At 39.3% G+C, this 14,784-nt stretch overlaps 1 long non-coding RNA gene across 1 annotated transcript in view; it reads right to left on the reverse strand.

The window, feature by feature from the left end:
- Positions 1-6,802: 6,802 nt before the first annotated feature.
- The window catches only part of LOC105999300, a 16,146-nt gene continuing 8,164 nt past the window's right edge, over positions 6,803-14,784 (reverse strand). The window contains exons 2-3 of the long non-coding RNA XR_001175729.1: positions 9,902-9,908; positions 6,803-6,887 (exon numbers count right to left, since the gene is read on the reverse strand). This is a non-coding gene — a long non-coding RNA (uncharacterized LOC105999300). The remainder of the gene's footprint in view (positions 6,888-9,901; positions 9,909-14,784) is intronic.

The following is a 14,784-nucleotide window of genomic DNA, read 5'->3' on the forward strand; positions in this document are numbered from 1 at the left end:
TATTAAGTGAAGTAAGCCAGACTCAAAGAAACATAGTTCCCATGGTTTCCTTTATTTGCAATATCTAGTATATGTGTGAGTCAAGCAGAAAAGGTCAGATAAGTTGATGTTAGGGAAATGAACCCTAAGATATGTATTCAAATGTTTTGTTTCATGAGATTGTTTCTAACATATTTGTGAGATTATTTGTTTGTTGCTTTGTAAGTCCCTCCCCCACGTTATAACCCCTGCTTTCACTTTATATGATGTTGGTATAATTTGTGGAGGGGAAGGGAAAAAACAAATATTAAAACAGGGATATATGTGGACCCATTGCACCAATGAGATGTAGAAGTTGTTATGTCAAAAAACTAACTTTACAACTTTGGTGGAGTGGGGGGAGGACGATTCGGTGGGGGATGTGGGGGAGTATGGGAAGTAATGGGAAGGGGAAACAAAGGAGAAGGTTACAATGCTTGATAAGAAATGTACTCATTATTTTGCCCATGTAATTGTAACCCCTCTCTGTACAGTATTTTCACATAAAAAAGACTTCTCAATAGTGTGTGAACAAATCCATATCCTAAGATAAATCATCTTTTGCTGAGTGCCCTTGACAACTAATTACAGTGGCAAATCCACAGGGAGAGCAACAGGCTCCTTTTCTCTAATTAGAATACTTTTTCAGCCAACATAGTCTAGGAAGCCAACATTAGCAACCTTGCAAGCCTTCAGTACTCAAGCCACATACACAGAAGTTGAGCCATTGGTTCTCCCCACCTGTACCATGTCATGCAACAAATAGAGATAAATTTTTCTTCACCACTTGAGCCCTCCACATGCAGTCAGTGATTCATATTTAGTATAATACCAGGATTTGGCATGGAGAGATTTGGGGATCTCTGTGCAGCTTTTGACTCTTGTTTCTCTATCTTCACCTGTGTGGACTTACTAGCTATTATTCATCATATCACTGGCAAACCACTGACACACACACACACACACACACACACATACACACACACACACTCAGATACAGACAGATACACACATACAAAATTACCATCTTAACTGAATTTTATCCATACAAAAGTTAAAAAGGACATCTCAAAATGTAATTTAAAACTTCCTGAAAAAAGAAACCGGGGGTTCATTTAGCTTAGCATCATCTTAGATGTCATATGTACAGAGTTTTGAGCTTTTCTGCTTTTTCAGATAAAATTATCCTAGATGTATACTAATTATTGCAAATGAGGGAAACCTGAATCCTAAGATAGGGACACAAGAGACCTTCCTTTGTTGTTGTTTTTAATGTACTATGTGATTTTAGTGTTTCTTTTCTATGTTCTTCCCCCTATGGTATATTCCCTGTTTCCATTGTACTGCTATTGGTACCTTGATTTTGTATAGAATCTTGTATATACATTTGTCTAATTTGGGGAGAGGAAAGAGAATAACAAACGCTGAAACAAGGACACAGGATGACCCATTGCAACGATGATACCCACAAGAATCTATATTGGAAATGAACTTTACAATGTTGGGGGGGAGGTGTGAAAGAGGTAGGGGAGGGAAGGGATAGTGGGAGAATGACAAAGGAGGGAGTAACAATGCTTGACAAGAAATGTACTCATTACCTTACTCATGTAAATGTAACCCCTTTGTACAGCATCTTTTCAATAAAGTAAAATTAAAAATTAATTAATAAAATATAAAGAAATAGAATCCTGGTTCTAAAGCATGTAATGTTAGAATAATACCACTAGATTGTAGTGAAACCACACAATATATATGAAAAGAGCTATCAAATTTAGTAATCTAGGGATACCACAGAGTTAGTGTTTTATCATCAACAAAGAGTCTCCAGCTTGGGTATTTGACTAGGACCAGGGACACTCAAAAGGAGCTGTCAGCAGGCTGAATTGTAGGGGAAAGGCTTCTGTTTTGGGAATTTAGAGACTGGAAGCTTGGCTTTGCCTCCATTTCCTGCCTCATTAATCAGCAAAGTCCATCTTTTAAGGATTGATTCATGTCCCCTGAGATATATGTCCTTGGAGAAGTCTGTAACAAGTGAGTGAGGTGATGTGGGGTCCCTGAGACTGTAGGAAGTCCTGTAGTGCTAGTGTCTTGAGGAGATGTGGCCCTGGATGGCTCTGTCTCTGTCTCTGTCACAGGCATCAAAGTCCTTGTGAGGACATTAAAAGAAAGTGAACAGTCAGGAAGAGAGTCTAAAACAGATGACACTCTAGACTTCCTGGCTTCCAGAGCTTTGATTTTAAAACTATTCCATAAATTTGTCTACCAGCGCAAGACATCTGTGTTCTCCATGGCAGTGCAGGGAAACTAAGTCACCAAACCAGCTCTCCCTGAGCAGGATCAGCCTTAGGAATTGACATGTAGTTTGGACATGTAGCTGCAGACTTGTTTATCTTCTTCTTGCTGCTCCAATCATGATGAGGAAGCAGGACTCAGGTTCCATTCTCAGTGAGCTTGAATTCAAGAAAGTTTCCTAGCAGTTGAAGGTGAAACCCTGCTTAGTTTTTGGATCAGAATCAGAAAAACATCAACTAAATTGGATGAATTACTGGCGTTGTTTGTAGATGTACATGTATTTTTATTCTTCTGTAAGGGACTGAGAAGATCCTTTTTATCCAAACATTCTTTTCTCTATATGGCCCTCAGCACAGAATTTATACTGCCTCTCCTGACTTGTAAATGACATATCAACATACTCTGGTGAGTCAGGGTTGTGACAATACTTTAGATTTGCATAGCAAAGAGAAGTCTATCTAGGTAAAATAAAAAAGAAGTATGTATGTATACATTTGTGCATTTCATTTATTTATTTTTATTATAATAGCTTTCATTGTAGAGATGCTTCATCTCCTTGGTTATGCTTATATATTCTTATTTTTGAAGGAAATAATTTCATAATTTCAGTTTTCACCATTTAGTATGATGTTGACAATAGTTTTGCCACATATCTTTTATTGGGCTGAGGTAATTTTTTTCTATCCCTAGTCACTTGAGAGATTTTTATCAATCATTTTCTCCAATCTATGGCAACGTTTAAAGTTGTTATCTTTTTATATTTTGTGACGCTTCTCTGTATCCAACTTGCCAAACACAATGACCATTACTAAGCCTTTACAAGTGCACCACACCTGAGAAGAGCAGACCATCACCTGATAAGCAGTTGAGGGCAAATGGCCAGCAGGACTCATCAGCAACTTCCAATCCTGAAACCCTTCCATGCCTAGTTGTGTAGCAAAGGACTGTGGTTCCTGAAGCTATATTTTGTCCTGTTTTGAGAAGTATAAATTTAAATCCCAGTGTTCTACAAGGCTGATGTATCTACAAGAGGCCAGTGCAGTTAGTTCATGCCTGAAAACCTACCTACACAGAAGGCTGAGATCTGCTGTTCCCAGTTCAAAGCCAGCCCAGGAAAGGAAAGTACAAGAGACTCTTTCCTCCAGTTAACCAACAAAAGGACAGAAAGGGAGATGTGGCTCAGGTGGAAGAGGGCTGACCTTGAGTAAGAAAGCTCAGGGCCATGGCCCAGACCCTGAGTTTAAGACTGAAGACACACCTACACACCCCTCCCTCCCCCCCCCTGCTGCACAAAGTATATAAATGCATAAGATGAGGCTTTTTATGGTTGCTCATCCTTGGTGGGGGATATGAAAGGATGAGATTTCAGTATTTCTTTTGAGCTATATCATTTATAACTCATATACAGGATTGAAGTTACAACCTACTGGGAAATTTACCTGTGTTAGTCCTCTCCCCTTCCATGTGATTGGCATATAATTTCAGTTAGGAACTTTCTTCCAGTAATGGTATCTGAAAGAGTTTAGAAAGGAATAAAAGAAGTAATTTACAAATAACATTTATAAGATAATTTCTTTGTTGCTTTGTATGTCCCTCCTTCAAGGTATAAACCATGATTTCACTGTATTTGATGTTGGTATAATTTGGAGAAGGGAAGGGAAAAAACAAATTTTTAAATAGGGATACAGGTGGACCATTGTACTAATGAGATGTACAAGACGTTATGTCAAAAAATGAACTTTACAACTTTTGTGCTGGGGGTGGGTAGTGAGGGCAGGGGTCCTGGGAACAGGAGGGGGGGGCGATGGGAATTTGTGGGAAGAGGAAAGAAAAGAGGAGGCAACAATGCTTGATAAGAAATGTACTCATTACTTTGGTCATGTAATTGTAAACCCTCTGTATGGTATTTTCACTATAAAAAACTTATTTAAAAATAATATATAATACCACATATATAGTATATATGTGCACATCAGAGGGAAACTAGGAGGAGGACACAGAAACAGAGGGAAACAGGGGAAAATATACAACAGTGGGACCTATCAGCTACAGTGGACATTGGTCAAAATGAACAAAGCAACTCAATGGAAGCAATGGGAGGGAGGGAATGAGCAGGAAAGAGGGAAAAGCTTACCCTAAGCAAAAGGAAAGAAATGTATATATCACCCCATGTGGAAGAAATAACTGTATTGTCAAAGCTCATAGAATTAACAAACTTTATGAACCATGATAATTTACCCTACGAAGGTTAGAATGTGTTTGTGACAATAAATATCACTTACTTTGTGACTATAAGTATCCCAATCCTGTGAAATTTGTGAAATTTATGTAATCACTTAATCACAATAAAAATTCCTATAATAAATTTTAATAGAAGAAATTTTGTGTAACCCATAAGAAAATGTCGCAAAGAGTGGCCAATAGCAACAGAAATGTATGTTCTTCAGGCTGAGTGGAATTTGAATTCCTTTGTACAACTCTGAACCAGCATTCAGTTTCTGAGTAGATACTGATGAAGCTTAAGGGAAGACTTAAGCTTGAGTGTTTGTTATACTGAGACATGAACACAGCTCTTGCTGGGTCCTGCTATGAGGTGTGGAGTCCTGGCTGTGGCTGCCCAAGGGAATGCAGGCAGGACAAGGAGGGTCTAATACAGAGTTAATAACTTTTCCAGGAGCTGACTCTGTAGAAAGATTAAAAAATAGATGTTGCCATTGTCTGACTAAGTGAACGTAACTGGCGTTCTTATTCTTACTGTCTTATAGAAGAGAGAGAAATATTAAGAATGCTGTTGTTAGTCTGGTGAAGAGTTATGCCGAAGAAGTGTAATCCCATATTTACTGATTGTGAAAATGCCTATGTAAAATTTAGTTTTCTGGAGTTGGGAAGGTGGCTCAGTGGTAGAGCGCTTGCTTTGCACACATGAGGCCCTGGGTTCGATTCCCCAGCACCACATAAGCAAAAAGAAAAAAAAGCCAGAAGTGGTGCTGTGGCTCAAGTGGTATATCACTAGCCTTGAGCTGAAGAGCTGAAGGACAGCACTCAGGCCCAGAGTTCAGGCGCCACGACTGGGCCCCCCCCAAAAAAAATTTAGTTTTCTCTGCCGTTTTTCTCTTTCATGTAGAAATGTTATTAGTTTACCCTCTGTAAGGAGGATTTTATCCTCAGGTTTATTTTGTTTCAACACAAGTAATCATAAGGAACTTAATTTATTACGCCCTCAATGAAAAACCTTAATTTTTTTTTTTATCACTTGTAGGGATTGAACTCAGGACCTGGGCATTAATCCTGAGCACTTTTGCCCAAGGCTAATGCTCTACCACTTTCTGCGACAGCACCACTTCCAATTTCTGAATGATTGATTGGAAATAAGAGTCACAAGGGGAATTTTCTGCCTGGACTGGCTTTGAACCATGTCCTCAGAACTCAGCCTCCAGAATAGCTAGGATTACAGACATGAGCCACCAATGTCTGGTTTATAAATAATATCTCTAACAGGTGTTGATAACTTGCTAACCATAAGTTAACTTACTTTCAGTGATATCAGATTAACTGAAGTAGGTATTTGATTTCCTTACTTAATTCAAACCACAGTGGTATTGCATAGAAGTCTTGAGAGACAATGGCAAATGAAGTCTCTATACAGTACTTTTCTCTAGAATAACTAGAAGAGGGCCAATCAAATTGACCCTTCACCAAGACTCTCTTGGACACACATTTCAATTGAATTAGGCCTCTAGTGTTTTAAGTTGCAGGGTCAAGTATACCACATCCTCCCTGCAGATCCAGGCATCAGGGGAGAGGGGTCCTTCTACCCACTGCTGGAGCCAGCCTGGTATTTGTGGGTCTTTTCTCCAAACACAGAAGAAATTTAAGTCACTTTCTTCACCAGAGAGATGCCCTTGCCCTTTGCTTTATTCTTCTCACACTGCTGCACCCACCTGCTGATTTGCATAGTGCTCCCCAAGGAGGACTTTCCAGCCTTAGTTTGACATAAAGGCTCTTCTTGACCTTGACTTCACTGAACAAATCTCCTGGATTCCCAGCTAAAATGTTCTTGGGTTCTGGGTCTCCTAATGCTCTGGATCACTGGTAAGGACAGAGGGGAATGAAGATGGAAAAAGGGGTTGAGGGTGAGTCCTCAGGGCCAATGCTTCTTGTTTGTATTCTGTTCATGGGTTAGATGCACAGAACTTGTCCTCTAGAATGGGGCAGGTGAAGTTAATTATATAAGAGTGATGAACATTCTAGATGGAACCAGGTTCTGAGCTTTGGTGACAACTATGACAACTGTGCAGTGGGTAGTATACATGAGATCTAGAACCTCATTTATGCTTTTTAATATTTGCATATGTTTTGAAATATTGAATGGTTTTAGGATAGAAGGAAAATCATGAAAAGGATTGAGAATTAATATATAACCACAGAAAAATTTATATATCACATATAACCTTGTACTTTTCATTTATTTTTATTTCAGGGTCCAGCGGTGATATTATAATGACTCAGACTCCACTCTCCCTGCCTGTCACCCTGGGAGAGACGGTCTCCCTCTCCTGCAGGTCAAGTCAGAGCCTCTTATATAGCTCTATCTTGGTACTTGCAGAAGCCTGGCCAGTCTCCAAAACTCCTAATATATTGGGCTTCCAAAAGACCATCTGGGGTCCCAGACAGATTCAGTGGCAGTGGGTCAGGCACAGATTTCACACTGCAAATCAGCAGGGTGGAGGCTGAGGATAGTGGGGTTTATTACTACATGCAAGATAAAGATACTCCTCCCACAGTGATACAGTCCTTAACAAAAACATCTCTGTAGGGCTTGGCCCAGCTGTCCTATTTCAAAGGTTTCTGGGGAGCAGCATAGCAAATTCTCTGAAACAAAGCAGTAGTCTTAGTTTGGAGGACTTGACAGATGATGTCATACCAGAGACCTTGTCCATGTGTGATCTTGGATTACTTCAGCTTCCAGGGACTCCCAGAACCAGAATTTATAATGTTACTGCAGAAGTCAATTTATCACTTATTCCCAAATGTGAAAGACAAAGACAAAACATCTACCAGCAGCATGCCATTTCTATAGTTTGGAGAGAATTACAGAGTCAAATCTCATGCAGAATGACTCAAGAAGCAGTAGTAGCTAGGAATTGAAGAATGAATCACAAAGCTAGGCTTATAAGTGAGAAAGATTTTTCAATAGGAATGTTTCTGAGTATCAACAAATTAATAGAATATGTTTGTTAGATATAAGGCAAGTTAATTATATGATTCAGATGTTAAAACCTTATTGCTTAATCAACCCATGATTCTTTTTTTATTTTTTAATTTTTAATTTTTTTATTGTGAAAATACTATACAGAGGGGTTACAATTACATGGGCAAGATAATGAGTACATTTCTTTTTTAATTTTAATTTTAATTTTTTGTGAACATACTGTACAGAGGGGTTACAATTACATGGGCAAGATAATGAGTGCATTTCTTATCAAGCATTGCAGCCTCCTCCTTTGTTTACCCTTCACATCCCTTCCCATCCTCCTCCCCCCTCCCCCCTCCCCCACCCCCTGGGGCCCTCCCCCTCCCACCAAAGTTGTAAAGTTTGCTTTCGACATAACGACTTGTACATCTCATTGTTACAATGAGTCCACCTGTATCCCTATTTAAATGATTTGGTTTTCCCCTTACCCTCCACAAATTATACTGACATCAAATACAGTGAAAGCAGGGGTTATACTGTGGGGGAGGGACATACAAAGCAACAAAGAAACAATCTTATAAATGCGTTAGAAACAATTGCATGAAAGAAAAAAAAACATTTGAATAAGTATCTTAGGGTTCATTTCCCTAACATCACCTTATCTGAACTTTTCTGCTTGACTCAGACATATACTAGATATTGCAAATAAGGGAAACCATGGGACCTATGTTTCTTTGGGCCTGGCTTACTTCACTTAATATAATTTTTTCCAAGGCTTTCCATTTCCTAACAAACAGGGCAATGTCATTCTTTCTGTTGGAGGTATAGAATTCCATTGTGTATATATACCACGTTTTCTTGATCCATTCATCTACTGAGGGGCATCTGGGTTGGTTCCATATCTTAGCTATAGTAAATATTGCTGCCATAAACATAGTGGTGCTGTAGCTTTAGTGTGGTCTTGATTGTAAACTTTTGGGTAAATGCCCAAAAGTGGGATTGCTGGGTCATAGGGGAGCTCTATGTGGAGTCTTTTGAGGAACCTCCATACTACTTTCCAAAGTGTCAACCCACGATTCTTAAAATCCCATTAGTATTACTTTTTAATTGTGAAAATACCATACAGAGGGGTTACAATTATATGATCAAGGTAATGAGTACATTTCTTATCAAGCATTGCTGCCTCCTCTCTTGTTTCCCCTTCCCATCCCTGCCCTCCCATCTACCCTTTTGCCCCCTCCCCAAAATTGTAGAGTTCACTTTTTGACATAACGTCTTGTATATCTTATAGTTGCAATGGGTCCACCTGTATCCCTATTTAAACAACTTTTTTCCCTTCCCCTTCCCAAATTATACCGACATCAAATATAGTGAAAACAGGGGTTTCCTTGGCACAGGCCCATTATTTTTTAACAAAGCTACAAATTGAAGTTTGACTCTGCATAATGCTATTCTCCATGTGTGCTTCCTCTGGTCCTCCTCTAATGGAAGCCTTTTCTCACCTGTCTCTTACAGGTTAGAAGAATATTTTTTCCCTTCCAAAACCCTACCATTAGATGGCAAACAAGCACCACAATGCGCAAAGGCTTCCCCTGAGACTTGAGTATGTATTGGATTTTCTCTCAGAAAATGCACAGACCACTCAGACATCCAAAGTAGACCCCTGCTATTTCCCTCAGCACAGGCATCATCTTTGGAAAGGATTACCCTTACCAGTTTCTCTGTTACATTTAAGTTCTCCTAATCTCTCTGTCACTAATAGATCTAAAATATCTCAACTTCCACTGGTGGTAAAACATGAAATAGCCTCATAGCTGTGCTGGGAGAAGTTCTATACTTACTGAGTCCCAAACAGACAGAAAACATTTATAAAATTATCCACTGACTATCTCATGACTTCTACTAAGGAAGCATTTGAATATCTAAAGGAACCACAAACCACACAGAGAATTGATTTTAGTGCCAGGGGTAGACAAAACTATTGAACAAATGCTATTTCTGCTGCTGCTCATGCCAACACCACTCCATGAAGCAAGGCAATGTCAGGTGAGACAGGGCTTATCCATGTGTGTCCTGATTGACCTGAAAATCTCCATATTCCTTCTGTGTCTCCCTGAGTGATTAGGATTACACATAGGCAGTGTCTGTGGTAGGAACAGTCCTTTCATCTCAAATAGCTTATATGTGTTTTTTACAGTGTGTCACAATCTATCAATGTTACACCTTACATATTAAATAAGAATACTTCTTTTAAACAGAACTTTGAAGACATTTTAGGAAAACAAATAAACAGAAAACACTTTGCCCTGGTTTACATGGCAGCTAGCATATGAGACATCAATGACATAGTGACCCTGAGATCCCTGTGTGCAGATCAGTTTCTTACTCTATGTGCACAACAGATCTTTTTTAAAATAAGATTTTTTATTGTGAAAATACTGCACAGAGGTGTTACAATCACATGAGCAAGGTAATAAGTACATTTCTTATCAAGCATTGTTGCCTCCTCCTTTGTTTTTCCCCTACCATTCCTGCCCTCCCATCTCCACAACTACATTTCCCTCTTTCTTCCCTCACCCCACGCCTAAATTATAAAGTTCATTTTTTGACATAGCATCATGTACATCTCAAGGGTTAACGTGTATCTCAATTTAAACAATTTGTTTTTTCTCTTTCACTTCCCAAATTATACCAACATCAAATACAGTGAAAACAGGGATTATACCATGGGGAGGGTCATACAAGAAAATTACATGGAACCTGTTAAATACTTTAGAAACCATTGCAAGGAAGAAAAAAAACACCTTTGTCCCTGTCGTGGGGTTCATTTCGCTGACCTTTTCTGCTTGTCTCTGATATAAACTAGTTATTGCAAATAAGGGAACCCATGGGACTTATGTTTCTTTGGGCCTGGCTTACTTCACTTAATATATTTTTTTCTAAGTCTTTCCATTTCCTAACAAGTGGGGCAATAACATTCTTTCTGGTGGAGGCATAGAATTCCATTTTGTATATATACCACATTTTCTTGATCCATTCATCTACTGAGGGGCATCTGGGTTGGTTCTGTATCTTAGGTAGGGTAAATAATGCTGTATTAAAAACATGTGCTGGTAGCTTTAGTATCATCTACACAAGAGATCTTTATCAATATAATTCCTACCTGAGGCTCAGGGCATAACAGTATTATTACACAATTTTTTTTATTTTAAGCTAATTTTTTATTGTGAAAATACTGTACAGAGGGGTTGCAATTACATGGGCAAGATAATGAGTACATTTCTTATCAAGCATTGTAGCCTCCTCCTTTGTTGACCCTTCCTATCCCTTCCCATCTTCCCACCCCCCGTCCCCCCACCCTTATTACACAAATTGTGAAGTAGTTGATCTCCACTCTCATATCCCCTCTTCTTTCCTCCTGAAACATAGCCATTCTTAAAATGTCTTGGTCTCAAACCAAGGTGTTGGGACGTTGTGTGCACCAGGAGTGGATGTGTATCAAAAGACAGGTCCACCTTCAAAGTTCTTCTCATTAAATGCAGGTGAATAGAAAGGCATGAGTTTTATACATTCATTATAGCTTGTTTTGGCGTCAGAAGTGTGATATTTCAGGCCTCAGATACATCATAACCAGGGTCGAAGTTGGTGAATCTCTCAAATCCAGATCCACATGCAGTTCATTTAGTGAAGGATGATGAAGAGAACCCTGACTTTGGCAGGGACTTTCCCTGTGTGTGAGCTTCTGACTATGAGGAGCAGTGTTATTTTGTGTGCCTGCAGCAGCTGCTTGGACTCACAATGATGAGAGGTTGATTCACTGTCATGTAAATGTCTTTCTAGTGGCTCCCCAGATGTGACATCCTGCACTAGGATGGACAGTGTCTCCACACGCTGGTCCTGATGTGGGAGCCATCCGCACTGAGCTCTGCCTTCACTGTCTGTGGCAGTTTTTCCTTCCTTCCCATGCTAAGGATGTCTTCTCCATTCCTTGTGGCTTCATTGCCTTGCTCACCCTTTACTGTGTTTCCTTTCATCAAATCTGAACCTGCTGGGACCACAAGTTCTAACCCAGTTACTAAAAAAATGTTATTCTGAACTGGAAGAGACGATAGCATAAGAACATCAAGGTTTATGAAGCAGAAGAGACTAAAGTAGATATGAGTTCTTGGTTTAGGGAACATCTTATCTTTGAAGGGGGTCTTTTGGGGCTATTGATCGGAGACAGGAATGTTACCTGAGAGATATGGAGACTGCTAGCTCAGAAATTCATGAAGATCACCAAGCTACACATTTAGCCATGTCTTTTAAATCTTTCCCACCCTGCTGATTTTCATGTGCCCTGAGCACAGCCCACTGCCCTGAGAAGGCTTCATAGGCTGTCCACACCCTATGCAGAAGGTTCCAGTCAGCAAACAGCTTGGACATCAAGGCCCCTGCTCAGCCCCTGGGGTTCCTGCTGTTCTGGCTCCCAGGTAAGGAAGAACAATGCTGGGGATTACTCACTTAGTGTTAACAGAGCAGCTTGAAGCTTCGTGGAAGTACTTGGATAATATCATTAATTAAGTGACTAATTGTTTTAATGTTTCCAATGTCAGGTGCCCATTGTGATGTCCAGTTGACCCAGTCGCCATCCCTGCCTGCATCTCTGGGAGAATCACCATCACTTGCAAAGCCAGTCAGGTCATTAGCAATTATTTACATTATTAGCAGCAGAGAGCAGGGAAAGCTCCAAAGCTCCTGATTTATTTTGCACCTACTTGGCAATCTGGGGTCCCATGGAGGTTCAATGGAAGTGGATCTGGCACAGAGTTCACTCTCTGCATCAGCAGCCTGCAGCCTGAAGATTTTGCCACTTACTACTGTCAGCAGGGTAATTAGTTACCTACCCCTGTGACACCAGTCATAACAAAAACCTCCCAGGGAAGCAGAAGTGAGAGCCTGGGCTGTCCCAGATGCTTACCCTGGTGCTTCAACTGCTTACAGAACATTTCAGATGCAGCCCCCTTTGTAAGGTCACTGGAAAGCATTGGGAGATAGGTTCTGGAGTCAACTGCATACTTTAACTGTCTGTCCTCCTGCTCATCCCAAGCAGCACACACCTGACACTGCCTCTTCTGTGACTTACAAAGAACATTGCTCTGTACTCATGTATGGTCCAGTCTGTCCTACAATTCTGCAGTCAGTCAATAACAAAGCCATTCTAGATATGTCAGGGCAAATTTTTAAAGGCAAGGAAAAATACCTTGTGAAAACCATTTAGAAAACTACTTTTTTAAAGAAAAATATTCGTTAAAATTTTTTAAATTCAATTTTATATTGCCATGGAATAATTTTATTTGAAGTACAATATGATGTTTGGGGATGCTAAATAATGTAATAAAAAAGTGAGTTGAGTACCTTCAACATTTATCAATTTCCTGTCAGGGAATTTTATTTCCAGCAAATGTATTTTTTTTAAATACTAATTCCAACTCTCATGTCAAAACATACAACATTTTAATCTAGTTCTCAGAAAATTTAATTTGATACTGAGTATGATATTATTGTTTTACACTGCCATTGTTTAAACTTTCGAAAGTAGAGTGGAAAAAAGTTTTTAAATAACTTCAGGAAATATCAAGAAAAAAATCACTAAAACTTTGCATCAGGTTTCGGAAGGTTTGAACATATATTTTCTGGTCCTTGATCTTAGAGGTGTTATTCAGAGAGCAGATATCAAAAGCACCCTTGGCTTCTGGTCTAGTTCAAATAAATGCAAACTGAAGAATGGAAATAAATATATGTGAATAAATAAAATACATTTAAGACACTTGTGGAGTCATGCACTAGGTACAGTTACATAGTGACCCATATTATATCTGTATTTATCAGAGTAATCAGAAGTGACTTCCATATATCCTACAGACATGCATTCTTACACATGGAAATCTATATGGAATGGAGAAGTTGGATTGGGAGGGATAGGGCAGAATGATGAAAGACTGATAGGTAAAGATGAATTTTATTTATCAACTTGCTTGTTTAACGGACATAATTTTATACAACTCCTTATAGATATTAAAAATAGAATAAAGACAAGAAAGGTGTATGTCCACACTCTCACCTCTGTCCAAGTTCCTTGCATATTGTGGATCAATAGGATTGAGTTCCTTCCACCTTCCAATCTTATATGTGATTAGAAGATGTCCCATCTCATTCAGAATATAAACAGGAAAGCAGAGAGGGAGAACAGTGCTGGGGAATGTATTTCCTGAAGAGACTATGCAGATGGGAGCCCACAGCTGATGACCCAGTGAAGTTACCACCCAACTCTCAGAATATATCCAGGACAGCATTGCCCAAGACCAGGTACACACATGCCTCTTCCTATTAGCAACTTGTAACCATAGCAAGAGTTTCAGGAAATCTTAATTCATGGAAAAAGAGATATTATCATGAAATATGTAAGGGACCATTCTCAAATAGAAACATTTCTTGACAAAAAGGAAGCAAACACAACTAAACATGTATGTAGTAGTATTTTCTTTCCTACTCAGAATGTATCCAGAATTCAGGATCATCAAAAGCATCCCTGAGAGCATGGTACAAATACAATATTATAAATCCACTTCAAATCTACTGAGTGTGAATCTGCCTTTCAGCAAGTTACCAAGTAATCTCTGTAAGGTTTAAGAAGTTGTATTTAGAAGAAGAGTGTCACAGGTAGAGAGATGCTTTTTACTCTTCAATTAGCCTATAAGAGCACTTCTATTTAAACCACATTTCTCTCTCACACACTCACACAAATGTGTGTGTGCGCACATACACAAACATGACACACCTGTGTCAGTCCTTTTCTTTAACAAAGTAGCTGACCTAAACCATGAATAAAGAAGAGTTTGTTTAACTCATAGTTTTAGATGCAGAACCTCCCATATGCTGAATCTTCATCTGTCTTTACTGTGAAGACTCTCTTGCATGTGGTACAATATGTTGTGTTAATAAAGAGAGAACCAGTTGTAATTTGAGCTGGCCAAGAATATGGTTGTCTTCATTTGATAACAGGTGACTATTATGAGAACTGCCTCACTGCATGAGTATCTTTAACCCTCTGGTGAGCAGTGGTATAACCACCAATCCCATAATATAATCACTTCCCACAAGTCACCTCTTCCATTGGCCAGGTTCATCCATTGGGGCAGCAGTACAAACATCCTGCATGTGCTCTTCTTTCCTTCAAGTGAAGTAGAGACTAAAATCTCTGAGACAAACAAACAGAGACTGATTAAATTAGATTGAGA

The sequence above is a fragment of the Dipodomys ordii genome, unplaced genomic scaffold (assembly GCF_000151885.1).
Source record: "Dipodomys ordii isolate 6190 unplaced genomic scaffold, Dord_2.0 Scaffold186, whole genome shotgun sequence".
In the NCBI taxonomy this organism is placed as follows: Eukaryota; Metazoa; Chordata; class Mammalia; order Rodentia; family Heteromyidae; genus Dipodomys; species Dipodomys ordii.